A 16,985-nucleotide genomic window follows, 5' to 3' on the forward strand; every position below is an offset into this window, starting at 1 on the left:
TCCAACATGAACTATGTTATCAAAAACATAACTGAAGTAATAAATTGACATTTCAATAAGTTACTTCAAACACAGATAGATAGACAGACAGACAGACAGATAGATCGATTGATCGATAGATAGATATAGATATCAGCTAGTCATCTTAGAAATGAGTTATGGAAATTTGGTTTAGAAGTAAAATTTTTAAATAAGAAAACAAACTAAAATGCCCATGAACTGGATTACACAGTGTACATGTATTTGATTCATTGTTTTCACCTTTGTGCCTGTGCTGGGGTTGATTTATATAAAAAGCAATAACCTCTCTTGAAGATACATTTTTTTCTTGTCACATGATAATAAGATTTGCTAGAAGTTACTCTATTGAATGTAAAGTACCAAAGAGAACATTAATAATAGCAAAGAAACTAAAGAAGATTTGTAGTTGAGTGAATTGTGTCCTTTTTTAAAATGTACTTATACTAAAGCAATCTTGCGATCTATAATACCATTAATCCAATGATGTTTTTCTGTTTAAGACCAAGACCAAGTTTTTCTGCCTCAGATGTCAAGTCTATTCAGCATCTGTCGTATCTGTCCATCTGTCTCATCTATCTATCTATCTCTAGTGGATAAATCTGTATCTACATAATCAATATCTACTTCTATTTCTACAATATCTATATGTTAATAGCTTATATAATAGGTAGAGTGAGACCAATAGATATTAAACCAAGAAAGATTTTTCTCCCTGCTTGAGCTGCTCATGGACTAATATTTTATTTTTACTTGAGGGTTAGATGCCATTGAACCCTAAATTTTAAGACAATTGTTTATTTGCTTAGTAAGGATTACAAGTCATCTAAAATTTAGTTATAACAGAACATTAAGTCTTTCTGACACAAAGTTTTAACTGATGATTCTTTTCTTTTTTTCTTTTTTCTTTTATTTTTCATTGTGAAAATACTGTACAGAGGGGTTTCAATTACATGGGCAAGATAATGAGTACATTTCTTATCAAGCATTGCAGCATCCTCCTTTGTTTCCCCTTCCCCTCCCTTCCCAGCCTCCCTTCACCCTCCCACCCAATTCTCCTCCCCCCCACCAAAGTTGTAAAGTTCGTTTTTCCACATAACGACTTGTACATCTCATTGTTGCAATGGATCCACCTGTATCCCTATTTAAACGATTTGTTTTTTCCCTTCTCCTCCACAAATTATACCAACCTCAAATACAGTGAAAGCAGGGGTTATACCATGGGGGAAGGACATACAAAGCAACAAAGAAATAATCTTATAAATGTGTTAGAAACAATCACCTGAAAGAAAAAAAAAACATTTGAATACTGATGATTCTTTTCTAAGGAATCCTTGGAAGCATTTAACGATGGGGGAGGGGTTTTGTGTATCAGAAGGTGGGAGGGGCTTACACTGATATTTTGCAGACAGAGATCTAAGGATATGCATATAAGCATATTTAGTCAATTCTTTAACATATATTTTCCAGGAACATGACCTACCCCAGGAGATTATGGAAGTTTTTATATTGTTGGTGTTTGGAAATTTGCTAAGAATTATTCTAAATTTTGGAGCACAAAATGATGAACTGTCTTCTTGTCTAATTGTCCCCTCCGTTAACCCAAATGACTGAACTAATAAATTATATTAAAGGTTTGTGCATTTCAGTATTGAGAAATGGGAGGACAAAATTTCATAGCCATAGAAGAAATATTTATGGAGTACATACCAGAGACAATGTGCTTATAGCTTTATAAACGTTCTTTGGTCAGTTTTCAAACAAGCAAGAAGCTAAAACCAGGAAGTGATGTAATCAGTCACGTGATGAGCTTGATTAAACTCTATCCGTGCTCTAACCAGCAGGATAAAGTTCCAGGATTTCTGAGCAAAAAAAGGGACTTTCCTTATACTTCCATTCTCATAGCTACTTAACTTAGCATCTTCTCCCTGGTGCAAGCTACACTTTACTGGAGATGCTAGCCACATTTTACTGGGGAGATTTTAAGTTTTACTTTAACCCACATATATGCATATATATGATCAAAAGATTAAATGTTACAGAAATGAATTTATCAACCCATCTTGTTCTTAGAATGCCTTCAATTTCTTTTTCTGTGATATTGACTAAGACATTTTAATATACTTATCTGGGCCTAATACTTGGATATATGGCACCTAGTGCCAAACCAAACTGTTTTATTTAATGCCTGTATTTACAAGAAGAAAATGTGAAAGGTGTTATACACATTTTTCTACTTGGGAAGAAAAGCTATGCAGAAGGTCTTCACAAGTCTTTGGCAAAATCAATAATTTTGTGCACATATCTCACATATAGATCAAATATTGGAATAATTGTTAATAACTGGATTAAATGATAGCTAAAATGTTATTCAAATAGATGGCATCATAATGTGCAAACTTGCCTTTTGTCTTTGAGATTTTTCTTTTATGGTTGGTCATGGGTCTTGAACTCTGGGCCTGTTCACTGTCCCTGAACTCTTCAGCACAAGGCTAGTGCTCTACCACTTGAGCCACAGTGCCACTTCTGGTTTTCTGGTGGTTAATTGGAGATAAGAATCTCATGGACTTTCCTGCCTAGTCTGGCTTTGAACCATGATCCTCAGATCTCAGCCTTCTGAGTAGCTAGGATTACAGGCGGGAGCCACCAGCACCAGGCTTGCCTTTTGTCTTTGAAAACAGTAAGAATTAAACAGGATTTGTAGAAGTAATAGAAGTGTAAAGTTACAATGAAAATGATCTCTCAGCTGTGAATTTCTTTTATAAACTTTATGCTAGAATCAGCTCTACTAGACTAGAATGAGTCTTCTAAATTAATTATGATTTAACTATGTTTCTTATTTATGATTATCTTATCTAACAGGATTTTGAATAGAAGTTGTGGCTTGGCAATCTTGTGCACCGCCCAGGACAGCCTAAGGACTTGGCTGAGTGGCTATAATTGGCTGTGGCTGATCCTTGGGAAAATTTTAATCTGTGTTTCTCATCCAGGATCCCTCACTCGATAGCTGTGATAAGTCACATGAAGCTAGAATAGAAACCATCCATTTTTACCTTGTGGAAAGCAAATCAAAGAATTCTTTTTATCTTATAATAAACATGCATGCATGGTGATGTAGAAAGAAAAAAAAACCCAGCACCTATTTTTGGAATAGAACATAGGACTTTAAAAACCTGTAGCACTGGGAATGCCTAGATTCAAATTTCAATTTTCTGCCCTTTAGAAGAAGCAAACCTTATCTTTTGAGACCTAAATTTAATGGACTTCTGGGAGTTTGAATTCCAGTTTTGCTCTTTCTTGACTTTGTGGGCATAGACAAATGACTAAATTCCCTGTCCTCTTTACCCCTCTATAAAATGGGGCTCATTCAAGTATCTCCTCCTAGGCTTGCTTTGAGAATTGCACAAGTTAATGTTTTTAGGGTGCTAAAAATCCTCCAGGCTCACACTAAGAGCCCTAGATATGCATGCTATGACATTAGATTAAGTTGTGTGTGTTGTATCAATCGGTAAAGATTTCATTGCTGTCTATCAGCAGTCAGAGGAGTGGCTCTGTGATTGGTTCCTATTCACCTGACTTCATAGTCTTTTGTCTTCGGTCTGCTTCACTTTCTCCCCAAGATGGGGACCTGCCCCTGTATTATACTTGGCCATCCTCACCCTGCACCTGAGCCTATCTTCTCATTCCAGATCCTTCTTTTTTTTCCCCACGTAGTCCCAAAGATATGAAGGTCTCTTAGAATATGGTTTCTCAAACTTCCATGTATATTTAAATCACCAGGGGATGTTACTAAAATATGGATGCTTATTTAAGATTCTATATTTTCAGCGATTGTAAAAATGCCCAGGTGATAGCTTTACTGAGAAGTCTCAGAAAACACTTGTGTAACATTGTGACAATGTGTTTTCTACCTGAAAAATAGATGGATAGATAGATAGATATAGCTGTCTCTCTCTATATATATCTATATGCCTCTCTCTCTCTCTCTCTCTCTCTCTCTATATATATATATATATATATATAGCACACATTTGCTTCTACCTTAGTTTGCAGATTCATAAATATTTATCACACAGTGTTGTGGTTGAGAGAACACTCTTTTTATTTTATTATTTTAGTTTTTTCTCTTTCAACGTCTTGTCATTTGAGGAAAACAGCCAGAATATAATAATGATGTTAGCTGGACACCTATTTGCTCTTTTTCAGATAGGTTCTTTTGTAAGGTGAACAAAGAATTTTACAAGTCTCACCCATGAAAACTCAGCGACAGAATGTTCTCTGTGATCCATAGTTGTAGGTAGAGAACCTTTCTTGGGCCAGCAGCGTGTGTGTGTGAGTGTGTGTGTGTGTGTGAGTGTGTGTGTGTGTGTGTGTGTGTGTGTAGGGGGAAGCCGGAGGTAATCAATGTGGGTGGAGACTGTTTTTCTCTGACAGCCCTGGGCTTTGCCAACCTCAGGCTAGGCTTGAGCAGGAGCCTCCGGGTAGAGGAGAGCTAGATCAAGAAGATCCCACTTCCATGTACCGTGCCAGCCCGGCCCACGCGGAATTATGAACATCATTCAAGGGGAAATGTTCGCAAGAGATTTTCCCTGTGGGAAACTCCAGGCGACACTCGTCTCATCGGCCCCTGGCGCAGTTCCCTGAGAACCCATCCAGGAGGCCCCGAGGTTAAAGGACCCATAAAATCATGCTTACTTTTTCAACTTTTTAAATTACCGTGCAGTAATTGGCTTTCTGGATGTTTGTCAAGGGAAATCGCACTTCTTCCCAGGGGGGGGAAAGTTTTCTTTTTCCCCTGAAAGAATCGAAATCACCCTCCCCCACCTCAGAAAAGAATAGTTTCCTTCGAATACCTAAAAATGGGGACTTTATAGGTCAAAAAAAAAATGCAGGGTACTTCTTTCAGGAAAAGTAGAGATAGAATAAAAGCAGACTCGATAATGTACATTAGGGATTCTACGCCTTCCATGTACAGGGAAACCTCTCACAGAATACTTTTCTGCCTTGGGGGCTTCGTGGTCTGCCCACACTAGCTGAAGTAACAGGGATGTACAGTGAACCCTGCCAGGCTGGTTCTTGTGAGCAGGTGTCCCATGCTAATGGAAGCCATGCCCAGTAAATGCCATCTGCTGCTCCTGGCAGTGCCCAAGGCCACAGGTTGAAATCTTCTGCAACACATGGCTCCTAGAGCTCACTCAGATGAGTGTTGGCACAGACTGTTTACCATAATCTGGTTTCCTAACTAGTCCTGGAAAAAACCTGTTTCATCGCTCACCGTCTCTGGCTACTTGTTCTGATTATGTCTCGCCTTTAAAAATCATCTAGAATGTCCTTCAAGGTGCCAAATGCGAACTCCTGTGACACTTTGTAAAATCTAGGGGTTCAGGCTTGCTCTTCCTTGGATGCGTTTCTTAGGTTCATTTTCCATGCCCTCAATTTATTTTTAACCCCTCCCTTCCATTTCTACTACTCATCTTCATGCTTCATCCTCTCACTAGATCGCTCACCGTAGAGGAGATTCTCATTAAATGTCTCAGGGCCATATGTGTGGTGTTGGTAAAGTGAAAATTACAATAATGTGTGTGCCAAACGAGGTCCGTGAAATGGCTTTGCAAATTAGTCAGCTGCTCAGTAATAATTTCTGCTGCTATTGTTTGACTAAGAAACAATAAATAGAAAAAAAAAACTCTTCTAAGAATTCTAGTATTTCTGGAATCTTCTAAGTGAAGCTGGCTTCTTTAAATATCCTAATGCTGTCTGGATCCTTATGATGATTAATACCTGGATTTATTTGATGATTACTATTCTAGAATCATTCAGTTTTAACTGACTTTTTCCTACCTTCATGCTTTTCTCTTGACTTTTTTTTATTTATACCTATTTTTTCCTTCTCTCTCCTTTTTTCTATTTTTCCTGTCTTTTGCCCCAATCTCTTGCTTGTTTTTCTTCAGAATAAACATTGGAAAGATTTTGTGTGGGCCCAATATTTCTCAGTGATTTAATGAGTTAAGTATAGAGCAAGACTGTGTAAAATAATTCATTTATACCTCAATTATTGTGGTCTTCAGTGAAAATCATCAATATTTGTGGCTCTTTTCATTATGAGGTTGATAGGATTGTTGCTCAAGAACTGGGATTTGATCCAGTCTTTTTCCAGAAGTTAATATTTTGTACATCTATTGTTCAATTCATTAATTTTGCATTTTGGGGGGGGTCCTGTGGGTCCTGAACTCTGGGCCTGGGCACTGTCCCTCAGCTCTTCAGCTCAAGGCTAGTGTTCTACTGCTTGAGCCACAGTGCCACTTCCGGCTTTTTTCTTTTTGCTTACGTGGTGCTGAGGAATCGAACCCAGGGGGCCTCATGCAGGCAAGGTAAGCACTCTACCACCGAGCCACCTTCCCAGCCCCTGCATTTTTATTTATACAACTCTTTGTGTAACTAATTTCAATGCAACATGTCAATTTATCTTGATCAGTGTCACGCCAGGTATTTGTTCTTTTAATCTTTATGTAGTTGTACAAAGGAATTGCCTTTCAATGTATCAGTTTAAGTATTTAGTTTTGGCCTTGAGCTTGAGAGAAATATTTAAATTCTGTTGCCAAATGTAAGCGAACTGCTTGAGAAATATTAACTGTTATCGATCTGAATTAGAAAAAAACAGCGAAACAAAACCCTTTATCATTTTGTATTCTGGAAAATAAGTCCTAATGTTATTGTACTCAAATGTATTTTACTTCTCATAGTTGATTTTGTAAAAGAAATTTGATATAAAATAAGGTGATGTATTTTGGTATTTGAAATAACCTTCTGCATGATTACTTGTAACCAAATTGGATTTACTGGCTTGGTTTGGTTTTCTCAATTATTGACTCGTGGGGATGAGGAGAATGTAAGAATGTGTCTGTATTCTCCCTTGTTTAGAGATGTACAAACTGACCGCCAGTGGTGAGATGAGGGTCAGTAAGGAGGCTGGGACTGGAGCTCAGCCCTTAGCTGCCTCCTGATCATGTGTGAGTCAATGTGAAGGAATGTACTTCCTCTCTACCCCTCTATCTTTTTAAATTTTTATTTTATTTTATTGTAAAGATGCTGTACAGAGGGGTTACAGTTACATGAGTAAGGTAATGAGTACATTTCTTACCAAGCATTGTTACCCCCTCCTTTGCTTTCCTCTATCCCCTGCCCGCCCCCCCCATCTGAAGTTGTAAAGTCCGTTTGCAACATAGTGTATTTGAGTATCATTGTTGCAACGGGTCATCCTGTGTCCTTGTTTCAGCATTTGTTATTCCCCTTCCTCTCCCCAAATTTGATAAATGTATATACAAGATGCAGGGGACCAAAATCAAATAGAGTGACAACAGTGGATATACCATAGGGGGAAGAGCATACTAAAGAAACAAAAAAATCACATAGTCCATTAAAAATAACAAAGAAAAACTTCTTATGTCCATACCTTGGGGTTCATTTCATTTAGCATCATCTTATATGGTCATGTGTATAGAGCTTTTGGGCTTTTCTGCTCATCTGATAAGATCATCCTAAAGCCAGGTGCTGGTGGCCCATGCCTGTAGCTACTCAGGAGGCTGAGATCTGAGGATTACGGTTCAAAGCCAGACTGGGCAGGAAAGTCTGTGAGACTCTTATCTCCAATAAACCGCTAGAAAACCGGAAGTGGTGCTGTGGCTCAAGAGGTAAAGCACTCACCTTGAGCTGAAGAGCGCAGGGACAGGGCCCAAGCCCAGAGTTCAAGCCCCTGACTGACCAAAAATAAATAAATAAATAAAGATTATCCTAGACGTATACTACTTATTGCAAATAAGGGAAACCATGGGACCTATATTTCTTTGGGTCTAGCTCACTTCACTTAATATTATTTTTCCAAGTCTTTCTGTTTCCAAACAAATGGGGAGGTGTCATTCTTCCTGATGGAAGCATAGAATTCCATTATATATATAAATATATATACAAATATTATATATATACATATATATATAAATGTGATATATACCATATTTTCTTGATCCACTCATCTACTAAGGGGCATCTGGGTTGGTTCCCTATCTTAGCTGTGGTGAATAATGCTGCAATAAACATAGTTGTGCTGGTGCATTAGTATGGCCTTGTTTGTGATCATTTGGGTAAATGCCTAGGAATGGGATTGCTGGTCATACTGCTTTCCAGAGTGGTTGAACAAGTTTACACTCCCACCAACAATGCAGTAGAGTTCCCTTCTGCCCACATCCCCTCCAGCATGTGTTGTTATTAGATTTCTTGATTATAGCCATTCTAATTGGGGTGAGGTGGAATCTCAGTGTTGTTTTGATTTGAATTTCCTTTATGGCCAGAGAATTGAGCATTTCTTCATGTGTCTATTGGCCATTTCTTCTGTCTTTCACTCATAGGGCATATCACTAGATTTTAAGCTATGTTTCTCTTTTAAAAAATAAGTTTCTTATTGTGAAAATGCTGTACAGAGGGGTTACAGTTACACGAGCAAGGTAATGAGTACATTTCTTATCAAGCATTGTTGTCTCCTCCTTTGTTTTTCCCCTCCCATCCCTTCCCTCCCATCTCCACAACTATACTCCCCTCCACTCCCCCAATTTTAAGCTATTTTTCTTAAAGATATTTTAAGATAAGTTATAATAATTTAGATATTTGAGCCAGTTAAAACATTTTTAACGTTAGTAGAGCTTTTATTTTATTTTATTGTAAAGGTGATGTACAGAGGAGTTACAGTTACATAAGTCAGGTGTTAGGTTTTTAAAAAGAGGTAGCCGAGTAAGAACAGCAGCACGCACTTGGTATTCAGGTAAGGAGTAGGTTTATTCAGTAGACCTGCTGGGACCAGGCAAGGTTGTTACTCCACGTGGCTGGGAAAGGCCTGGGAAAGAGAGCTGGGAAAGAGAGAGGAAAGAGAGAGAGGAAAGAGAGAGAAAAGAGCTAGAAAAGAGCAGAGAGAGCAGAGAGCTAGAAAAGAGCAGCGAGAGAGTGCATCTAGGCCTGGGCTAGGCCTTATGTAGGGTATGGGTGGAGAAAGGTGTGGCCTCATCAAATTCAGATGTGATCAGCGGATGCAGATGTGACCTCTTCCAGGTGTCCCAGTTGCCTAGGTAACGCAGGTACTGGGTGGAGACTTTGCTGCGAGGAGGGTGGAGTCTGCTAGCCATCCAGGGGCTGACCTTACATCAGGTAATGAATATATTTCTTTTTGGACAGTTTCACCTCTTCCCTTGTTTTCTCCCAATTTTCCTTCACACTTCTCTTCCCCTACAAGTTGTATAGCTCATTTTCAACATCACTTCTACATTTACATTTGTTTACCCTTTGTCTCACCATTTCTGTGCTCTCCCCAAAACATATACATACATATAAGACAGAAGGTACCAAAATAAAGGAGAAACAAACAAAGGAGAAAACAAACAAATAAACAGAAGCAAAATAGCATAAAATTTCTTGTTTCCATTTCTTGGAGTTCATTTCAATAAACATCCTTTCATATGATCATATGCACATAGCTATTGAGCCTTTGTGATCCTCTCCTAAGAATAACCTCTTTGGTTTCGCTGTGTGAGAGTCTAGAGTCCTGTATAATTTATTATGTCCAAGAATATTAATGCAGTCTTATTTACAGATTTGTAACACTTGGTCTTACCAAGCATGGGTAAAACAGTAAGAATCAAAACATAAAAAAATAAAAAGAAATGTCAAAGCAAAAGATTTTTATATATGTATCATGCAGTTCAATTGAGGCAGGTAAGCTGCCTGTCAATTCCTTATTTTTGTCAGTTGTGCTTTGGTCACTGTATGATCTTCTAAGTGTTTACCTTCACTTATTCTGTGAAAATCCACCTCCCAAAAAGAAAATGGTGTCTTAATGTGCTTAATTTAAGTGATAAACATTTTAGATGTACTGAAAAGCATTGTGTCGTTAGCAACACTTTGGTGATGTGGGAAAAAGGAATCAAGCACCTGCAGTATTTGAGATAAAGAGCATGAAATGAGATCTAGCTTTTGGTAAACAGCATTGATGTGTACAGTAATATTGTGTGTGTGTGTCATAGAAATATTGCTTTCACCATAAATGTCTCAGGTTATGATGCTCAGACCTACTATAATTATTGTGGAGGTAAATTGGAGTAATTTTAGAGAACTGAACTCTATGAGTTCTGAGCATGTGTGGTTTTTCTTCACTGGTGGTCTCCTGGAACCACATACTCAGAGATTCCACAGGTCTATTGTATTATGCTTGGAACAGAGAACTGAGGATGTGAACTTACAGATGAACTTACATATTACCAACTTGTTATGAAGAAGGAAACGAGGATGTAGAGAACATAGCGCACAAAAAGCTCTGAATGTTCAGAGCAAATTAAAATCTCCACCTGGGTAGGGACCCTAGCCAGTCATGTGTATGGAAGCCTAGGACTACAGCCAAAGTAATAACTTCTAACAGGGAAGAGAAGAAAGATTCCAACTTCTCCATTCTACAGTCTTCCACCGCCAAGCTCACCAGAAACAAGAACCAAGAACCTTAAACAGTTCCAGGTATCAGCTGCTCAGGGCAAGGACAAGGCAGAGAAATATGAAGAAAGGGTTCAATAATGAAGTAGCGATCTAATCTTCAAGCTTATTCATCTTAAACAAGTGTGTATTCTAAGTTCCTTCTTCTCGCTTCTAACTCAAATAAATTCCAATAATGTATTTTCGCAGTTTCACATTTGTTGTTGACCATAAGAATAATAAGTACTTATGAAGCAATAATTCTGCTACATTTCTTTTCTTTCTTTTTCTTTGCTACCATGACCGTATTCAGTCCCCTGCTATTATCTACCTTACAGAGGAAGAATTTCTACTTTTTGTTTCCTTTTCCATTCAAGTGATGAACAATGTCTTTTTCATACCTCTTGATTGGTACCTTGGTCACAATCCAGGCATCATTCCTAAGACTATAAAGCTAAACAACCATTTATAAGACAATAGCCCTTGTAGAGAGGAGGAATAGATGACATCTTTGCAGTTTATTGTTTTTAATCATTATTGAAAAGGTGATGAGCAGGGAGGTTACAGTTACATAAGTAAGGTAATGAGTACACTTGTTTTTAAACACTGTTGCAAAAGCAGCAAAGGCAAATGCTGCTCATTGCAACCAGGTGATGAGTTTGTTAGGTTTCACCAGTAATCTGGAACTGGAATCTACAGAATCACTTTTAGTGGTGTCCAATCTTGGATCATATGATTTTGTGCATGTTGAATTAGCTGAATTAGCTCCCCCTTGGTCCCCCTTTGTGGCATGCAAAATGATCACACAACCCAGCTGAATTCCCTTCTATGCAAAATTCCTTCAGGAAGCAGCCCTGATTCCCAGAGGCAGGTTTTGCATGAATCGCTTCCTTTGATTCAGTCCCTCACCTTTCAGTGTTGCCATTTCCAGGTGAGAACAGACTCTCTTGCTAAGCAGAGTGCCATGAAAAAGATCTAGCATTGTGTGTGAGCCAAAAACATCAAAATGGAAACAGAAATGGCAGAGATTAGAGAGCAAATGTCAGATGGCCCCATCATAAGCATTAACATCAACCTTTCAGGCGGGATGGCTTTCTTCAAGCCCACAGAAGAGAGATTAATACAGAATAAATGCTATCTTGTCCCTTGATCAGCTGTAAAAATGCAAACACTGCTTCCTCACTTTGGGGGACGAGGAACGATCGCTGTGAGGTGGAGATAGATGTTAAAGTCATGTTCTCAGCGAACAAAGCATGAATCTATGAGCACATTGAAGTTGAGCTTTAGCAATATGGAACTGAGTTTCCCCACTGCTGGGATAAAAGGCATATAAGTTACGATATATGAGTCTCAAGGATGGTCCTTGTCCTTTGAGTAAAGAAAAGAGTTGAAAATAGCAGATCAGCAGATCATTCTGAAGTTGGCATGTTCAATCAAAGAACATCTGGGGAAAATATTTAAATCTGTAGGGTACACTAGTTCCAACTGAGATGGTAAGCAGCAGGCACAGCACATAGCACCCTCCTGTCTGAAGAGAGTAAATTTATACCATACGTTTGCTCTGTTTCTATTGGTTCAGGTCTTCCTAGCCTTGTCTTCTCTATCTTCTCTTCTGTAGGCATGGCTTATGCTGTGTCCTTTGATGACAATGGTTTTCTTTTATCTTCTATGCATCTAAATTATTTTACATGAAGACTGAATTCAACAACTTCATCTTCATGAAACTTTCCTTGACTACTGAAAATCATTGAATCTCTGAATTCTGAAATACTATCTAATATCACTGAAGTATTATCTAACTATTATATTATTTCCCTAAGTAGATAATGATTCCTAGTTGTATGACTGTTATTTTTTTACAGCTACTAGGGAGACAGCTCAGAGCATGACACATGGTAAGTTATTAGTTATTTTTCTTTCCTACATGATTCCAGATTATTGCCTCAAATATATTACCTTCTTTATTTCCTACCTAAGTCTTCCTCTAGCACCAGCACAAAAGAATTTGACTTGGGTCCTGTGTTTGCAAGAGCAATAAAAAAATAAATATATCAAAGAGAGAATTAGATTTCTTCTCTAGCTCTGTGTGTGTGCATGCATGCGTGTGTGTGTGTGTGTGTGTGTGTGTGTGTGTGTGTGAGAGAGAGAGAGAGAGAGAGAGAGAGAGAGTGCATCTTTGGGTTGGAGTAGGCTATGGGGAAAAAAGAGAATTTCAGTGACTGTGATTGTTATCTGAATGAGCTTATTTCTACCAGTCAGAAAGGAGTTAAAAGGTGAAAATACTCCACTAGCAGATAGAATAACAACCAATTAAAATAAAATTTAGCTTCTCAATCAAAGAAGAAAAGTTAAGTTTTAGATAATCAAACTTAGTACTAAGTTTGATATTTTTCAGTTCTGGAACAGAATCTTGCAAATGAAAAAGTGGGAAAACATTTGAAAAATAAAACACTGAAAAGGTATATGCTTGACTATCTTGTATTATCCATATTTTATTACTATAGGAACTGTACAAGTTTCTTGAAGGCATAGAAGGTAGGGTGGATAATTTTAGGCTTAGATTCCTTATATCCATTTATTAAAAATACATAAAAAGCCACGTGTTGGTGGCTCATGCCTGTAATCCTAGCTACTCAAGAGTATGAGATCTGACAACTACATTTCAAAGCCATCCCATGTAGAAAAGTCAGTAAGACTCTTTGGACCACCAAAAAGCTGGAGGTGGAATTGTGGCTCAAGCAGTAGAATGCTAGCCCTGAGTGAAAAATTTATATTACAGAATGTAAGTTCTTAGTTGAAGTCCCAGTGTTAACATTCTCTCTCTCTCTCTCTCTCTCTCTCTCTCTGTCTCTCTCTCTCTCTCTGTCTCTCTCTCTCTCTCACACACACACACACACACACATACACACACATACGTGATGGTATTTAGATTTAATAAACACATAAAAATAAACACATACCACAAATACTTGGTAAAAGAGTTAGGTTCATTTTGGAACCTAGAAAGATACGTTTGTTTGGTTTATAAAAAGCCAAACATTGGATCCTAGTAGTGTACAGAGCTTGTTTAAAGAAACCCAGGATCAAAAAAGGTCACCTTTTTTGTCCTGACCCATGTTGTAAAGTCTTACCCTGAAAAATGCCTGGGCAGATCAATTTCCTCAACCATGTATGAATGTATTTTTTCCTGTATCTGAATAAGTGCTCCAGCTAAATAATTTCTTAGCTATACATAGATGTCTCTGTGTGATTGTACATAGATTTTAAACAGCACAATGATCGCTTGGCATCTTGAAACCAAGTTTGAGATGGTTTGAAAATTACATAACTAATTGCTGATAATTGATATGGCTTGGACACTGAGAGTGTTTCTTCCTAGGCTGAAGGCCAGCATTTCAGATCCAAAGGGAAGAATATCCAGTCAGATGTGTTTGTTTTAATGAGATCAACAAGGCTGCTGTGGTGGTGCCATTTGTTAGTTGGTACAAGGCACGGGCTCAGTAAGTACTGCAGACACCAGTGTGGCTCCTGTCCACCCAGCAGCCTGGCAACATCCTACCAAGTAAATAAAGTCAAAATGGTATGTGGTAGCCATGAATAAGGGGATTTGGTTAGCTGCTCTGTAATAAGTCTGCAGGCTTAAAATTTACATCTAGAGATCAGTATTTGTGATTACATCATAATAGCACAGATAAACCACTCTAGAGGAGGGAGAGGACAGGTTAAAAGGTGGGAGAAAGGTGGAGGTATTCCCAGCCTTGTTCACCAGAGTGACTCCTTTATTACGTTTCACACATAGAGCTTTTTCATAACAAAATTTATTTACCTCATTAGCAACTGTTTATTAGAATATTCTGATCTTTTATCAAATAGATATAATTGTCAACAGAACTTGTGATCAGTGTATATAAGTGTTGTTATACTGGATTCATGTAATTTGGGAGAGGGAGGGGGAAGGCATGAGACTTGAACCCTGGGCCTGGGCACTGTCTCTGAGTTTCTTTGTGCTCAAGGCTAGCTCTCTAGCACTTTGAGCCATAGCACGACTTCTAGTTTTCTGGTGATTAATTGGAGATAAGAGTCTTACAGACTTTCATTCCAGGGCTGGCTTTGAACAATGATCCTCAGCTCTCAGCCTCCTGAGTAGCTAGGATTACAGGTGTGAGCCACTAAAGCCCAACTGGGTTCATGTAATGTTCAGATAAAATAAACTTACTTTTTTAGTTAATTCACATATATAACCCAAATAAATGTGTGATTTTTCACATGGCTTTTTGTTTTTGATATTACTTAGATACCCTGAGGATCTGAAAACTTAGGTTGGAAATAATGACTCTAAAATGCAGCGTAAGTGATTTGTCCCCCCTTGAATGTATTTTATTGTCATTGTTGATCATCTTGAGGAAACTAAATGTAGAGAAAATTAAAAGAGAAAAACATGAAGATATAATAGTGGTGAAGGGCACCCCAATGATTTGATTTTTCAATATGTAACATCTGATCCAGTTCTGTCTAACCTTTTATTTTATTTTGGAGAAAACATTTTAACTAAACCACAAGAAGTAGAAAGCTACAAGCAAGCCTCTAGTGCTCCTTGCTTGATGTCAGGAAAAGTTGGTCATTTTGTATCTGGTAAATCAGAAATTGTATAAAATAAAAGTTCTGTTGTGTTCTAGTAAGATTATCTCAGCCTTTGAATAAATTGCTGGAATTTAGAGAGAGTAAGCTAAGGAAAATAATTCAAAGTAATTTACAAAGACAATCTTCAAATGATTTTTTTTTAGTTATAAGAAATTATGATCATGGATGAAAGTAATGCTCCATGAATACAAACACATTTTTAAGCAAATGCAATATATATGTAAGTCTAGGATACATGGTTATATGTACACACATATGTGATACATATACATATACATATATATATATATATATATATATATATATATACACACACACACACATTCATAAAATGATGTGGTACTTGGTTTTTGATAAAAGACTTCAGTGATGGATCATATTTGTGTCCTTAGGACACACCAAGTCCTCTGCTTATACATGCTCATCTCCTGCCTTCAGCACCTTTTTCTGGGGCCTGCTACCCATCCTTCATTTTGGAGCTCTGCCCTCAGTCTCCTGGTGCCAGCACACTTGCACGTACAGCCCACAGGTATTCCTGGAGGCTCAACGGCCTCAAGGATCTCCATTAGCAAGGACAGGCGAGAAAGGTTATAAAGTCTCAACAATTTTCCTTCAAGAGGGGAACAAATGTTGATGAATAATTTAGGTACTGGAGCTGCCCTAGCGAAAGGACCCCAGACTGCCTGAAATTGTGGCCTTTTCTTCCCCTCTTTCTCTGCTTCTCTCCTTTGTTTACAGTTTTTTTTTCCTGGACCCTTCTGTATTGAATTTCTTGCACACAACTCTGGCAAGCTCATCTTCTTTGAACATAAGGTAGTATTCAAGTCATCAGGGAGAAAAGTTTACACAGTTCACAGCTACTCAGGATTCTGAGAACTGAGGATTGTGGTTCAAAGCCAGCTTGGGTATGAGAGTCCATGAGACTCCAAATAACCAGCAAAAAAGTCAGAAGTGGAGCTGAGTGAGGCTCAAGTGGTAGAGTGCTAGCATTGAGCAGAAAAGCTCAGGTACAACAACACAGGCCTGGAGTTCAAGGCCCAGGTCTAGCACGCGCTAGCACACACGCACACACACACTCAATCAATCAATCAAGCCAACATTTTTCTTGCACTATATCCACAAGAAATGGTGGTATTATGCTTAGTTATAGACCTCCCAATACATTGGCAGGTAGATTAAATCTCCTTGGAAATAGATGACCATGAAATGAGGACATGCATAGATACACAAGCTCAAAAGAGTTAGCTGGAGACTCTATATTTCCTGAGAATGCAATCACATTGGCAGACAGCTAGCGAGACTGAGAATTGATCTGTCTGGAAGCCGTTGAACCCTTGGTGACCTACTCAGCCACTTGCTGTGGACTCCAAAGCAAGAGGGCTCTGTTTGCCAATCAGCAGAGGACCTGCACGGAATGATGATACATGAAGTTCCTTCCAGATCTTGCTCTCATAATACTGTTTATACAACCTAAACAGTCAAAAGAAAAGCCAGATGTGAAGTTTCTAAAACTGGAAAATACAAACAAACACCAGTTAGGAGTGAGTTATGCTTTCCTACATCTGAGAGCCTTGAGAGGCCTATCCAGAGGAGGGCTAATGGGATTGATAAGCATCCAGGAGAAGGGAGAAGTAGCAAAGTCCTAAAAGGCCAAGAAGGGATGCCAGCTATCTCCCTGGTGAAGGCAAACAGAACTCCCAAGCTTCATCTTGTGTCACCTGGAATCTATCACAAATTCAAAAGCTTGGAAGATGACAGTTGAGAATGGCAGAGATAGAGTAAATGGAGAGAAAATTACCCTCCGAGGAAAAGGAAAAGGAACA

The sequence above is a fragment of the Dipodomys spectabilis genome, unplaced genomic scaffold (genome assembly GCF_019054845.1).
Source record: "Dipodomys spectabilis isolate Male_0828 unplaced genomic scaffold, ASM1905484v1 ptg000297l, whole genome shotgun sequence".
Classification (NCBI taxonomy): domain Eukaryota; kingdom Metazoa; phylum Chordata; class Mammalia; order Rodentia; family Heteromyidae; genus Dipodomys; species Dipodomys spectabilis.